Genomic DNA, 16826 nt, shown 5'->3' with positions numbered 1-16826 from the left:
GACCTGGTGACTTTGGTCCCCATATATGCCTCAATTTGACCTGATGAATCTGGTTTTCACGTGGGCCTCACATGGACCTGGGACTCAGCTGGATAGAGTGGCTCTGATTCCCACAAGGGGCTCAGGTGATACTGGTGACTGTGGTCTTATTCTATGCCTCATCAGGACCTAGTGATTCTGTTCCCCATCTGGGCCTGCATGGCCCTAGTGACTCTGGTCCTCACCCAGGCATCATTGGGACCTGGATACTCTATTCCACACCTGGGCCTCACTTTGACCAGGGACCTCTGGTCCCATTCTGGGCCTCAAACTAAACTGGTTATTCTGGTTCCCCCTCAGGGCCTCACCCTGACCTGGTGACTCTGGTCACCCATTGGCATTTACTTGGGCCTGGTGAATCTGGTCCTTAGCTGGTCCTCACCTGTATCTGGTGACTGGTCGCCTCCTGGGCCTCACCTGGACTTGGTGAATCCTGTTGCCACCTGCGTCTCAACTGGACCTTATGACTGTGACTCTGGTCCTCACCCAGGCATCATTGGGACCTGGATACTCTATTCTACATCTGGGCCTCACTTTGACCAGGGACCTCTGGTCCCATTCTGGGCCTCAAACTAAACTGGTTACTCTGGTTCCCCCTCTGGGCCTCACCCTTACCTGGTGACTCTGTTCTCCCCTTGGGCTTCACTTGGACGTGGTGAATCTGGTCCTTAGCTAGTCGGCACCTGGATCTGGTGACTGGTCTCCACCTGGGCCTCACATGGACTTGGTGAATCCTGTTGCCACCTGTTCCTCAACTGGACCTTGTGACTGTGCCCCACCTGGACCTCACCTGGATCTCGTGGCTCTGGTTCCCATATGGGGCTCTCCTTGACCTGGTTCCTGTGGTCTCCTTCTGGCCTCACCTGGAACACAATGACTCTGATCCATATTTGGGCCTCTCCTGGACCTGTTGACTCTGGTCCTTACCTGGACATCATTGGGACCTGAATACTCTCTTACATACCTCGGCCTCACCTGGACCTGGTGACTGTGGTCCCACATGGGCCTCACCTGTACGAGGTGACTGGTTCCCACAGGGACCTCACCTGGACCTGGTGACTCAGGTCCTCATATGGGCATCATGGGACCTGGTTTCTCAATTCCACACCGGGGCCTCACCTGGACCTAGTGATTCTCGTCCCCCTCTAGGCCTCACCCTGACGTGGTGATTCTGGTCCCCACCTGGATATCACCAGAACCGGGTGACTCTGGTCCCCCTCTGGGATCACCCGGAGCTGGGGACACTAGTCCTCAGCTGGGACTCAACAGGACCTGGTGAATCTACTCCTTAATTAGGCCTCGTCTGGACCTTGTGACTCTTTTCTCACCTGGCATCAATGGGACATGGTTACTCTGTTCCCCGCCTGGGCCTCACCTGGACGTGATAACTTTGCTCCACACTTTGGCCTCAACTGATCCTGATGACTCTGGTCCCCCCACCTAGGCCTCAATCTGGACCTGGTGACTGTGGTCCCCACATGGGTCTCACCTGGACCTGGTGACTCTCGTTCCCAGATGAACCACACCTGGACCTGGTGACTGTGGTGTTCTTGTAGACTCACATTTACCTGGTGACTACAGTACCCACTAGGGCCTCACTTGGATCTGGTGACTCTGGCCTGCAGGTTGGCCTCACCTGGACCTGGTGAGTGGGGTTGCCACCTGGACCTCACCCATAATTGGTGAGTCAGGTCCCCACGTGGGCCTCTTCTACCTGGTGAATCTGGTCCTTACCTGGTCCTCTCCTAGACCCGGGGACTCTGGTCACCACCTGGGCCTCACCTGGACCTGGTGATTCTGGTCCCCATCTGGGCCTCACCCAGTCCTGGTGACTTTGTTCCCCACCTGGACCTGATTGCTGTGGACTCCTTCTTGGCCCCACCTGGAACTGGTGACTCTCATCCTATCTGCGCGTCACCCAGACCTGCTGAATCTGGTCCTCAACTGGGCATCATTGGTACCTGGTGACTCTGTTCCACACCTGAGCCTCACTTGGACATGATGACTCTGGAACCTCTCTGGGCCTCACCCTGACCTGGTGACTCTGGTCCCCATCTGGATGTCACCTGGACCAGGTGATTCTGGTACCCTTATAGAGCTCAACCAGATCCGGTGACTCTGGTCCTCAACTGGGCCTCACCTAGACCTAGTGAATATGCTCCATCTGGGCCTAACTTGGACATGGTGATTCTGATCCCTACCTCGGCATTACCGGGACATGGTTCAACTGCATGGCCTGCAGGTGTGCCTCACCTGGACCTGATAACTCTAGACACCACCTGGGCATCTTCGGGACACGGTTCCTCGGCATGGCCTGCAGGTTGGCCTCACTTGGACCTAGTGAGTGGTGTTGTCACCTGAGACTCACCCATGCCTGGTGACACAGGTCCCAACGTGGGCCTCACGTGGACCTGGTGAATCTGGTCCTTCCCTTGTCCTCACCCGGAACTGGTAACTCTGGTCATCACCTGGGAATCACCTGGACATTGTGATTCTGGTCCCCATTGGGCCTCATCCAGTCCAGGTGACTTTGTTCCCACCTGGACCTGATTGCTGTGTACTCCTTCTTGGCCCTCACCTGGAACTAGTGACTCTGATCCTAACTGGGCCTCACCCAGATCTGATGACTCTGTTCCTCACCTGTGGACCATTATGACATGGATACTCTGTTCCACACCTGAGCCTCACCTGGACATGATGACTCTGGATCCCCTCTGGGCCTCAGCCTGACATGGTGACTCTGGTCCCAATCAGGATGTCACCTAGACCAGGTGAATCTGGTACCCCTCTAGGCCTCAACTAGACCTGTTGACTCTGGTCCTCAACTGGGCCTATCCGGGACCTAGTGAATATGCTCCCCACCTGCATCTCATGTGGACCTGGTAACTCTGGTTCTACCTGGGCATCATCGGGACATGGTTACTCTATTCCACACTGGGACTGACCTGATCCTGGTAACTCTGGTCCTGACTTTGGCCTCTTCTGTACCAGGTGACTCTGGCTCCACCTGGGTCTCACCTGTAACTGGTGAATTCTGTTGCCACCTGCGCCTCACCTGGACCTTGAGACTGTGGTCCCACCTGGACCTCACCTGGATCTGGTGGCTCTGGTTCCCATATGGGGCTCTCCTGGACCTGGGTCCTGTGGTCTCCATCTGGCCTCACCTGGAACACAATGACTCTGATCCATATTTGGGCCTCTCCTGGACCTGTTGTCTCTGGTAGTAATTGGGCATCATTGGGACCTGGATACTCTCTTATATCCCTGGGCCTCACCTGGACCTGTTGACTGTGGTCACACCTGCGCCTCACCTGGACCTTGAGACTGTGGTCCCACCTGGACCTCCCCTGGATCTGGTGACTCTAGTCCTCAGTTTGGCCTCACCTGGACCTGGTGTCTCTCGTCCCCACTTTGACCTAACTCAGAACTGCTGAATCTTGCCCCACCTGGGCCTCACCCAGACCTGGTGACTCTTGTCCCCAGCTATGCCTCAATTCGACCTGATGAATCTGGTCCTCACGTGGGCCTCACATGGACCTTGGACTCAGCTGGATAGAGTGGCTCTGGTTTCCACAAGGGGCTCACCTGATACTGTTGACTGTGGTCTTATTCTATGCCTCACCAGGACCTAGTGATTCTGTACCCCATCTGGGCCTGCATGGCCCTAGTGACTCTGGTCCTCACCCAGGCATCATTGGGACTTGGATACTCTATTCTAATTCTGGGCCTCACTTTGACCAGGGACCTCTGGTCCCATTCTGGGCCTCAAACTAAACTGGTTACTCTGGTTCCCCCTCTGGGCCTCACCCTTACCTGGTGACTCTGGTCTCCCCTTTGGCTTCACTTCGACCTGGTGAATCTGGTCCTTAGCTGGTCCTCACGTGGATCTGGTGACTGGTCACCACCTGGGCCTCACCTGGACTTGGTGAATCCTGTTGCCAACTGCGCCTCACCTGGACCTCGTGACAGTGGTCCCAACTGGAGTTCACCTGGATCTGGTGGCTCTGGTTCCCATATGGGGCTCTCATGGACCTGGTTCCTGTGGTCTCCATCTTGCCTCACCTGGAACACAAAGACTCTGATCCATATTTGGTCCTCTCCTGGACCTGTTGACTCTTGTCCGTTCCTGAGCATCACAGGGACCTGGATACTCTCTTATATACCTGGGCCTCACCAGGACCTGGTGACTGTGGTCCCACCTGGGACTCACCTGGACGAGGTGACTGGTTCCCACATGGACCTCACCTGGACCTGGTGACTCAGGTCCTCATATGGGCATCATGGGACCGGGTTTCTCAGTTCCACATTGGGGCCTCACCTGGACCTAGTGATTCTCGTCCCCCTCTGGGCCTCACCCTGACTGGTGACTCTGGACCCCACCTGGATATCACCAGAACCGGGTGACACACCCGGAGCTGGGGACACTGGTCCTCATCTGGGCCTCAACAGGACCTGGTGAATCTACTCCTCACTTAGGCCTCGTCTGGATCTTGTGACTCTTTTCCCATCTGGCATCAATAGGACATGGTTACTCTGTCCCCACCTGGGCCTCACCTGGACGTGATAACTTTGCTCCACACTTTGGCCTCAAATGGTCCTGATGACTCTCATCCCCCCACCTAGGCCTCAATCTGGACCTGGTGACTGTGGTCCCCACCTGGGTCTCACCTGGACCTGGTGACTCTCGTTCCCACATGAACCACACCTGGACCTGGTGACTGTGGTGTTCTTGGAGACTCGCATTTACCTGGTGACTCCGGTCCCCACCTGGATCTGGTGACTCTGGCCTGCAGTTTGGCCTCACATGGACCTGGTAACTCTGGTCCCTAGATGGGCATCATCGGGACATGGTTCCACCGCAAGGCCTGCAAGATGGCCTCACTTGGACCTGGTGACTGTGGTTGGAACTTGGGCCTCACCCATGCCTGGTGATACAGGTCCCCACGTGGTCCTCAGTTGGACCTGGTGAATCTGGTCCTTACCTGGTCCTCACCCGGAACTGGTAACTCCAGTCATCACCTGGGAATCACCTTGACCTTGTGTTTCTGGTCCCCATCTGAGCCTTCCCAGTCCTGGCGACTTTGTTCCCCACCTGGACCTGATTGTTTTGACTCCTTCTTGGCCTCACCTGCATCTGGTGACTGTGGTCCCACCTAGGACGCACCTAGACGAGGTGACTGGTTCCAACAGGGACCTCACCTGGACCTGGTGACTCAGGTCATCACATGGGCTTCATGGGACCTAGTTCAGTTCCATATCGGGGCCTCAACTGGACCTAGTGATTCTCCTCCCACTCTGGGCCTCACCCTGACGTGGTGACTCTGGTCCCCATCTGGATGTCACCTAGACCAGGTGAATCTGGTACCCCTCTAGGCCTCAACTAGACCTGGTGACTCTGGTCCTCAACTGGGCCTCACCAGGACCTAGTGAAAATGCTCCCCACCTGCGCCTCATCTGGACCTGGTGACTCCGGTTCTACGTGGGCATCATCGGGACATGGTTACTCTATTCCCCTCTGGGACTGACCTGATCCTGGTAACTCTGGACCTGACTTTGGCCTCTTCTGTACCAGGTGACTCTGGCTCCACCTGGGCCTCACCTGTAACTGGTGACTCTGATCCTAAGCATGGCCTCACCTGACCTGGTGACTGTGGTTCCCATCGGGACCTCACCTGGACCTCATGTCTCTGGTCCCATCTGGGCCTCACCAGGACCTGGTGTCTCTGGTACCCACCTGGGTAGCATCAGGATATGGTTACACTGTTCACTAACAGTGACCCAGCCGGACCTATTAACTCTCGTCTTCACCTGGGCCACAACTGGACATGGTGACACTGGTACCCACCTGGATCTCACCAGGACATGGTGAGTCGGATCCACACCTGGTCTTCACATGTAACTGGTGATTCTCGTTCCCACATGGACATCATGTGGACCTGGTGGCTGCAGTGTTTCTAGCTTCTCATGTACCTCGTGACTCTGGTCCCCACCAGGGCCTCACCGGGACCTGGTGAGTGTGGTTGCCACCTGCACCTCACCAGGACCTGGTGATTCTGGTCTGCACCTGAGACTACCCTGGATCTGGTGACTATGGTCCCAAACTGGGCTTCACCTGGATTTGGGCACTCCGATTCCCATCTGGGTCTCACCTGGCCCTGTTGACCATGGTCCTCAACTGGGCAAAAATGGGACCCGGTGACTGTGTTCCACACCTGGACCTCACCTGGACCAGGTGACTCTGGTCGCCTGTGGGTCTCACCGTGCTCTAGTGACTGTGAACCCCACTTTGGCCTGACTTGGACCTGCTGACCCTGGTTGCCACCTGCGCCTGACCTCGAACTGTTGACTATGGTTCTTTCAAGGGCCACCCCTGTACCTGGTGATCCTGGGTCCCACCTGGGCCTCACCACGACCCGGTGACTCTTGTCATCACCGGGGACTCACATGGACCTGGTTACAGTGTTCCACTGTAACTGGGCCTCAAGTAGAACTCTTGACCATGGTCCCCAAGCCTGCCTAACAGGGACCTGTTGCCTCTGATACCTACAAGCGCCTCACGTGTACCTGGTAACTCTGGTCCTCACCTGGGCCTCATCTGGACCTAGTGACTCTGGTTCCCACCTGGGCTTCACCTGGATCTGGTGACTCTGGTCCCCACCGGGACTTCACCTGGATCTGGTGACTCTGGTCCCCACCTGGACCTCTCCTGGCCCTGTGACTCTCTTTCCAACTTGGGCCTCACCTGGATCTGGTGCCTCTGGTCCTCAGTTTGGCCTCACCTGGACCTGGTGTCTCTCGTCCCCACTTTGACCTAACTCAGAACTGCTGAATCTTGCCCCACCTAGGCCGCACCCAGACCTGGTGACTCTTGTCCCCAGCTATGCCTCAATTCGCCCTGATGAATCTGGTCCTCACGTGGGCCTTACATGGACCTGGAACAAAGCTGGATAGAGTGGCTCTGGTTCCCACAAAGGCTCACCTGATACTGGTGACTGGGGTCTTTTTCTATGCCTCACCAGTACCTAGTGATTCTGTTCTCCATCTGGGCCTACATGGCCCTAGTGACTCTGGTCCTCACCGCGGCATCATTGGGACCTGGATACTCTATTCCACACCTGGGCCTCACTTTGACCAGGGACCTCTGGTCCCATTCTGGGCCTCAAACTAAAATGGTTACTCTGGTTCCTCCTCTGGGACTCACCCTTACCTGGTGAATCTGGTCACCCGTTGGGCTTCACTTGGGCCTGGTGAATCTGGTCCTTAGCTGGTCCTCACCTGGATCTGGTGACTGGTCGCCACCTGGGCCTCACCTGGACTTGGTGAATCCTGTTGCCACCTGCGCCTCAGTGGACCCTGTGACTGTGGTCCCACCTGGATCTGGAGGCTCTGGTTCCCATAAGGGGCACTACTGGACCTGGTTCCTGTGGTCTCCATCTGGCCTCACCTGGAACACAATGACTCTGATCCATATTTGGGCCTCTCCTGGACCTGTTGACTCTGGTCCTTACCTTGGCATCATTGTGACCTGGATACTCTCGTATATAACTTGGCCTCACCTGGACCTGGTGAGTGTGGTCCCACCTGGGCCTCACCTGGACGAGATGACTGGTTCCCACAGGGACCTCAACTGGACCTGGTGACTCAGGTCCTCATATGGGCATCATGGGACCTGGTTTCTCAGTTCCACATCGGGGCGTCACCTGGACCTAGTGATTCTCGTCCGACTCTGGGTCTCACCCTGACGTGCTGACTCTGGACACCACCTGGATATCACCAGAACCGGGTGACGCTGGTCCCCCTCTGGGACTCACCCGGAGCTGGGGACACTGGTCCTCAACCGGGCCTAAACAGGACCTAGTGAATCTACTCATCACTTAGGCCTCGTCTGGACCTTGTGACTCTTTTCCCTCCTGGCATCAATGGGACATGGTTACTCTGTTCCCCACCTGGGCCTCACCTGGACATGATAACTTTGCTCCACACTTTGGCCTCAACTGGTCCTGATGACTCTGGTCCCCCCACCTAGGCCTCAATCTGGACCTGGTGACTGTGGTCCCCACCTGGGTCTCACCTGGACCTGGTGACTCTCGATCCCACATGAGCCACACCTGGACCTGGTGACTGTGGTGTTTTTGTAGACTCACATTTACCTGGTGACTCCGGTCCTCACTAGGGCCTCACCTGGATTTGGTGACTCTGGCCTGCAGGCTGGTCTCACCTGGACCTGGTGAGTGGGGTGGCCACCAGGACCTCACTCATACCTGGTGACTCTGTCCCTACGTGGGCCTCTTGGATCTGGTGAATCAGGTCCTTACCTGGTCCTCTCCCAGACCCGGGGACTCTGGTCACCACCTGGGCCTCACCTGGACCTGGTGAATCTAGTCCCCATCTGGGCCTCACCCAGTCCTGGTGACTTTGTTCCCCACCGGGACCTGATTGCTGTGGACTCTTTCTTGGCCTCACCTGGAACTGGTGACTCTGATCCTATCTGTGTGTCACCCAGACCTGGTGACTCTGGTCCTCACCTGAGCATCATTGGTACATGGTGACTCTGTTCTACACCTGAGCCTCACCTGGACATGATGACTCTGGAACCTCTCTGGGCCTCACCCTGACCTGGTGACTCTGGTCCCCATCTGGATGTCACCTGGACCAGGGGATTCTGGTACCCCTCTAGGCCTCAACCAGATATGGTGACTCTGGTCCTCAACTGGGCCTCACCTGGACCTAGTGAATATGATCCATCTTGGCCTCATTTGGACCTGGTGACTCTGGTCCCTACCTGGGCATCATCGGGACATGGTTCCACTGTATGGCCTGCAGGTTGGCCTCACCTGGACCTGGTGACTCTGATCCCTACCTGGGCATCATCGGGACATGGTTCCATTGCTTGGCCTGCAGGTTGGCCTCACCTGGACCTGGTAACTCTGGTTCCTACCTGGGCATCATCGGGACATGTTCCACTGCATGGCCTGCAGGTTGGCCTCACCTGGAGCTGAGAACTCTATTCCCTACCTGGGCATCATCAGGACATGGTTCCTCTCCATGGCCTGCAGGTTGGCCTCACCTGGACCTGGTGAGAGGGGTTGTCTCCTGGGCCTCACCCATGCCTGGTGACACAGGTCCCCACGTGGGCCTCCCTTGGACCTGGTGAATCTGGTCCTTACCTGGTCCTCACCCGGAACTCGTAACTCTGTTCACCACCTGGGAATCACCTGGACCTGGTGGATCTGGTTCCCATCTGGGCCTCACCCAGTCCTCGGTACTTTGTTCCCCACCTGGACCTGATTGTTGTGGACTCTTTCTTGTCCTCACCTGGAACTGGTGACTCTGATCCTATCTGCATGTCACCCAGTCCTGGTGACTCTGGTCCTCAACTGGGCATCATTGGTACCAGGTGACTGTTCCACACCGGAGCCTCACCTGGACATGATGACTCTGTATCCCGTCTGGGCCTCACCCTGACGTGGTGACTCTGGTCCCCATCTGGATGTCACCTAGACCAGGTGAATCTGGTATCCCTCTAGAACTCATCTAGACCTGGTGACTCTGGTCCTCATCTGGGCCTCACCGGGACCTAGTAAATATGCTCCCCAACTGTGCCTCATCTGGACCTGGTGACTCTGGTTCTACCTGGGCATCATCGGGACATGGTTACTGTATTCCCCACTGGGACTGACCTGATCCTGGTATCTCTGGTCCTGATTTGGGCTCTTCTGTACCAGGTGACTCTGGGTCCATCTTGGGTTTACCGGTAAGTGGTGACTCTGATCCTAAGCATGGCCTCACCTGACCTGGTGACTGTGGTTCCCATCGGGACGTCACCTGGACCTCGTGTCTCTGGTCCCACCTGGGCCTCACCAGGACCTGGTGTCTCTGGTACCCACCTGGGTAGCATCAGGATACGGTTACAGTGTTCACTAACAGTACCCATCCGGACCTATTAACTCTGGTCTTCACTGGGCCACACCTGGACATGTTGACACTGGTTCCCACCTGGGTCTCACCTGGACATGGTCAGTCGGATCCACAAATGGTCCTCCCCTGTAACTGTTGATTCTCGTTCCCACATAGACACGATGTAGACCTGGTGGCTGCAGTGTTTCTAGCTTCTCATGTACCTCGTGACTCTGGTCCCCACCAGGGCCTCACCGGGACCTGGTGAGTGTGGTTGCCACCTGCACCTCACCTGGACCTGGTGATTCTGGTCAGCACCTGAGACTACCCTGGATCTGGTGACTGTGGTCCCCACCTGGGCTTCACCTGCTTTGGGGACTACGGTCTCCATCTGGGCCTCACCTGACCCTGTTGACCATGGTCCTCAACTGGGTAAAATTGAGAACCGGGGACTGTGTTCCACAACTGGACCTCACCTGGACCATGTGACTCTGGTCCCCCTCTGGGTCTCACCATGCCCTAGTGACTGTGAACCCCACTTTGGCCTGACTTGGACCTTCTGACCCTGGTTGCCACCTGCGCCTGACCTCGAACTGTTGACTCTTGTTCTTTCAAGGGCCTCTCCTGTACCTGGTCATCCTGGTCCCCACCTGGGCCTCACCTGACGTAGTGACTTTTGTCACCACAGGGGACTCTCCTGGACCTGGTGACTCTCTTTCCAATATGGACCTCACCTGGATCTGGTGACTCGGGTATTCAGTTTGGCCTCACCTGGACATTGTGTCTCTCGTCCCCACTTTGACCTAACTCAGAACTGCTGCATCTTGCCCCACCTGGCCGCACCCAGACCTGGTGACTCTGGTCCCGATCTATGCCTCAATTCGACCTGATGATGGTCTTATTCTATGCCTCACCAGGACCTAGTGATTCTGTTCCCCATCTGTGCCTCCATGGCCCTAGTGACACTGGTCTTCACCCAGGCACCATTGGGACCTAGATACTCTATTCCACACCTGGGTCTCACTTTGACCAGGGACCTCTGGTCCCATTCTGGGCCTCAAACTAAACTGGTTACTCTGGTTCCCCCTCTGGGCCTCACCCTTACCTGGTGACTCTGGTCACCCCTTGGGCTTCACTTGGGCCTGGTGAATCTGGTCCTTAGCTGGTCCGCACCTGGATGTGGTGACTGGTCGACACCTGGGCCTCACCTGGTCTTGGTGAATCCTGTTGCCACCTGCGCCTCAAATGGACCTTGTGACTGTGGTCCCACCTGGACCTCACCTGGATCTGGTGGCTCTGATTCCCATATAGGGCTCTCCTGGACCTGGTTCCTGTGGTCTCCATCTGGCCTAACCTGGAACACAATGACTGTGATCCATATTTGGATCTCTCCTGGACCTGTTGACTCTGGTCCTTACATTGGCATCATTGTGACCTGGATACTCTCTTATATACCTGGGCCTCACCTGGACCTGGTGACTGTGGTCCCACCTGGGCCTCACCTGGACGAGGTGACTGGTTCCCACAGGGACCTCACCTGGACCTGGTGACTCAGGTCCTCATATGGGCATCATGGGACCTGGATCCTCAGTTCCACATCGGGGCCTCACATGGTCCCAATGATTCTCGTCCCCCTCTGGGCCTCACCCGACGTGGTGACTCTGATCCCCACCTGGATATCAACAGAACCGGGTGACTCTGGTCCCCCTCTGGGAATCACCTGGAGCTGGGGACACTGGCCCTCAACTGGGCCTCAACAGGACGTGGGTAATCTACTCTTCACTTAGTCTTCGTCTGAACCTTGTGACTCTTTTCCCACCTGGCATCAATGGGACATGGTTACTCTGTTCCCCACCTTGGCCTCACCTGGACATGATAACTTTGCTCCACACTTTGGCCTCAGCTGGTCCTGATGACTCTGGTCCCCGCACCTAGGCCTCATTCTGGACCTGGTGACTGTGGTCCCCACCTGGGTCTCACCTGGTCCTGGTGACACTCATTCCCACATTAACAACACCTGGACCTGGTGACTGTGGTGTTCTTGTAGACTCACATTTACCTGGTGTCTACGGTCCCCTCTAGGGCCTCACCTGGATCTGGTGACTCTGGCCTGCAGCTTGGCCTCACCTGGACTTGGTGAGTGGGGTTGACACCTGGGCCTCACCCAAACCTTGTGACTCAGGTCACCACGTGGGCCTCTTGGACCTGGTGAATCTGATCCTCAACTGGTCCTCTCCCAGACCCGGGGACTCTGGTCGCCACCTGGGCCTCACCTGGATCTGATGAATCTGGTCCCCATCTGGGTCTCACCCAGTCCTGGTGACTTTGTTCCCCACCTGGACCTGATTGCTGTGGACTCTTTCTTGGCCTCACCTGGAACTCTTGACTCTGATCTTATCTGCGCGTCACCCAGACCTCGTGACTCTGGTCCTCACCTGGGCATCATTGGTACCTGGTGACTCTGTTCCACACCTGAGCCTCACCGGGACATGATGACTCTGGAACCTCTCTGGGCCTCACCCTCACCTGGTGACTCTGGCCCCCATCTGGATGTCACCTGGACCAGGTGATTCTGGTACCCCTCTAGGCCTCAACCAGATCTGGTGACTCTGGTCCTCAACTGGGCCTCACCTGGACCTAGTGAATATGCTCCATGTGGGCCTCATTTGGACCTGGTGACTCTGGTCCCTACCTGGGCATCATCGGGACATGGTTCCACTGTATGGCCTGCAGGTTGGCCTCACCTGGACCTGGTAAATCTGGTCCCTACCTGGGCATCATCGGGACATGGTTCCTTTGCATGGCCTGCAGGTTCGCCTCTCCTGGACCTGGTGAGTAGGGTTTCCACCTGGGCCTCACCCATACCTGGTGACATAGGTCCCCACGTGGGCCTAAATTGGACCTGGTGAATTTGGTCCTTACCTTATCCTCACCCAGAACTGGTAACCCTGGTCACCACCGGGGTCTCACCTGGACCTGGTAAATCTGGTCCCCATCTGTGCCTCACCAGGTCCTGGTTTCTTTGTTCCCCACCTGGACCTGATTGCTGTGGACTCCTTGGCCTCACCTGGAACTGCTGACTCTGATCCTAACTGGGCCTACCCCGATCTGTTGACTCTAGTCTTCACCTGTGGACCATTATGACCTGGATACTCTGTTCCACGACTGAGCCTCACCTGCACATGATGACTCTGGATCCCCTCTGGGCCTCACCCTGACATGGTGACTCTGGTCCCCATCTGGATGTCACCTAGACCAGGTGAATCTGGAACCCCTCTAGGCCTCAACTAGACCTGGTGACTCTGGTCCTCAACTGGGCATCACCGGAAGCTAGTGAATATGTTTCCACCTGCGCCTCATCTGGACCTGTTGACTCTGGTCCTTACCTGGGCATCATTGGGACCTGGATACTCTCTTATATACATGGGCTTCACCTGGACCTGGTGACTGTGGTCCCACATGGGCCTCACCTGGACGTGGTGACTGGTTCCCACAGGGATCTCACCTGGACCTGGTGACTCAGGTCCTCATATGGGCATCATTCACCTAGTTTCTCAGTCCCACATCGGGGCTTCACCTAGTCCTAGTGATTCTCGTCCCCCTCTGGGTCTCACCGTGACGTGGTGCCTCTGGTCCTCACCTATATATCACCAGAACCGGGTGACTTTGGTCCCCCTCTGGGACTCACCCGGAGCTGGGGACAGTGGTCCTCAACTGGTCCTCAAAAGGACCTGGTGAATCTACTCCTCACTTTGGCCTCGACTAGACCTTGTGACTCTTTTCCCACCTGGCATCATTGGGACATGGTTACTCTGTTCCCCACCAGGGCCTCACCTGGACATGATAACTTTGCTCCACACTTTGGCCTCAACTGGTCCTGATGACACTGGTCCCCCCACCTAGGCCTCAATCTGGACCTGGTGACTCTGGTCCCCAGCTTGGTCTCATCTGGACTGGTGACTCTGGTTCCCACATGAACCACACCTGGACCTGGTGACTGTGGTGTTCTTGTAGACTCATATTTACCTGGTGACTCTGGTCCCCACTTGGTCCTCACATGGATCTGGTGACTCTGGCCTGCAGGTTGGCCTCACCTGGACCTGGGGAGTGGGGTTGCCACCTGGGCCTCACCCATACCTGGTGACTCAGGTCCCCACGTGGGCCTCTTGGACCTGGTGAATCTGGTCCTTATCTGGTCCTCTCCCAGACCCGGGGACTCTGGTCCCCAACTGGGCCTAACCTGGACCCGGTGAATCTGGTCCCCATCTGGGACTCACCCAGTCCTGGTGACTTTGTTCCCCACCTGGATCTGATTGCTGTGGACTCTTTCTTGGCCTCACCTGGAAATGGTGACTCTGATCTTATCTGCGCACCCCCTAGACCTGGTGACTCTGTTCCTCACCTGCGCATCATCGGGACATGGTTCCACTGCATGAACTGCAGGTTGGCCTCACCTGGACCTGGTAATTCTGTTCCCTACCTGGGCATCATCGGGACATGGTTCCACTGCATGGCCTGCAGGTTCGACTCACCAGGACCTGGTTACTCTGGGCCTTACCGGGGCACCATCGGGACATGTTTCCACTGCATGGCCTGCAGGTTGGCCTCACCTGGACCTGGTAACTCTGGTCCCTACCTGGGCATCATCGGGACACGGTTCCTCTGCAAGGCCTACAGGCTGGGCTCACCTGGACCTGGTGAGTGTGGTTGACACCTGGGCCTCACCCATACCTGATGAACCAGGTCCCCAAGTGGGCCTCTTGGACCTGGTGAATCTGGTCCTTACCTGGTCCTCTCCCAGACCCGGGGACTCTGGTCACCACCTGGGCCTCACCTGGACCTGGTTAATCTGGTCCCCCTATGGGACTCACCCAGTCCTGGTGACTTTGTTCCCCACCTGGACCTGATAGCTGTGGACTCTTTCTTGGCCTCACCTGGAACTGGTGACAGTGATTCTATCTGCGCGTCACCCAGATCTTGTGACTCTGGTCCTCACCTGGGCATCATTGGTACCTGGTGACTCTGTTCCACACCTGAGCCTCACCTGTACATGATGACTCTGGAACCACTCTGGGCCTCACCCTGACCTGGTGACTCTGGTCCCCATTTGGATGTCACCTGGTCCAGTTGATTCTGGTACCTCTCTAGGCCTCAACCATATCTGGTGACTGTGTCCCTCAACTTGGCCTCACCTACACCTAGTGAATATGCTCCATCTGGCCCTCATTTGGACCTGGTGACTCTGATCCCTACCTGGGCATCATCTGGACATGGTTCCATTGCTTGTCCTGCAGGTTAGCCTCACCTGGACCTGGTAAATCTGATTCCTACCTGGGCATTATCGGGACATGTTCCACTGCATGGCCTGAAGGTAGGCCTCACCTGGACTTGAGAACTCTAGTCCCTACCTGGGCATCATCAGGACATGTTTCCTCTACATGGCCTGCAGGTTGGCCTCACCTGGACCTGGTGAGAGGGGTTGTCTCCTGGGCCTCACCCATGCCTGGTGACACAGGTCCCCACGTGGGCCTCCCTTGGACCTGGTGAATCTGGTCCTAACCTGGTCCTAACCCGGAACTCGTAACTCTGTTCACCACCTGGGAATCACCTGGACCTGGTGAATCTGGTCCCCATCTGGGCCTCACCCTGTCCTCGGGACTTTGTTCCCCACCTGGACCTGATTGCTGTGGACTCTTTCTTGGCCTCACCAGGAACTGGTGACTCTGATCCTATCTGCGCGTCACCCAGACCTGGTGTCTCTGGTCCTCACCTGGGCATCTTTGATACCTGGTGACTCTGTTCCACACCTGAGCCTCACGTGGACATGATGACTCTGGATCCCCTCTGGGCCTCACGCTGACGTGGTGACTCTGGTCCCCATCTGGATGTCACCTACACCAGGTGAATCTGGTACCCCTCTAGGCCTCAACTAGACCTGGTGACTCTGGTCCTCACCTGGGCCTCACCAGGACCTAGTGAATATGCTCCCCAACTGTGCCTCATCTGGACCTGGTGACTCTGGTTCTACCTGGGCATCATCGGGACATGGTTATTGTATTCCCCACTGTGACTGACCTGATCCTGGTAACTCTGGTCCTGATTTGGCCTCTTATGTACCAGGTGACTCTGGGTCCACCTTGGGTTCACCGGTAACTGGTGACTCTGATTCTAAGCGTGGCCTCACCTGACCTGGTGACTGTGTTTCCCATCGGGATATCACCTGGACCTCATGTCTCTGGTCCCACCTGGGCCTCAACAGGACCTGGTGTCTCTGGTACCCACCTGGGTAGCATCAGGATACGGTTACACTGTTCACTAACAGTGACCCAGCCGGACCTATTAACTCTGGTCTTCACCTGGGCCACAGCTGGACATGTTGACACTGGTTCCCACCTGGGTCTCACCTGGACATGGTGAGTCGGATCCACAAATGGTACTCCCCTGTAACTGGTGATTCTCGTTCCCACATGGACACCATGTGGACCTGGTGGCTGCAGTGTTTTTAGCTTCTCATGTACCTCGTGACTCTGGTCCCCACCAGGGCCTCACCGGGACCTGGTGAGTGTGGTTGCCACCTGCACCTCACCTGGACCTGGTGATTCTGGTCTGCACCTGAGACTCCCCTGGATCTGGTGACTGTGTTCCACACCTGTGCTTCACCTCCTCTGGGGACTCCGGTCTCCATCTGGGCCTCACCTGACCCTGTTTACCATGGTCTAAACTGGGTAAAATTGGGACCCGGTGACTGCGTTCCACAACTGGACCTCACGTGGACCAGGTGACTCTGGTCCCCCTCTGGGTCTCACCGTGCCCTAGTGACTGTGAACCCCATATTGTCCTGACTTGGACCTGCTGACTCTGGTTGACACCTGCGCCTGACCTCGAACTGT

This window comes from Canis aureus, chromosome 31 (assembly GCF_053574225.1).
Source record: "Canis aureus isolate CA01 chromosome 31, VMU_Caureus_v.1.0, whole genome shotgun sequence".
Classification (NCBI taxonomy): domain Eukaryota; kingdom Metazoa; phylum Chordata; class Mammalia; order Carnivora; family Canidae; genus Canis; species Canis aureus.
This window is presented reverse-complemented; position numbering follows the sequence as displayed.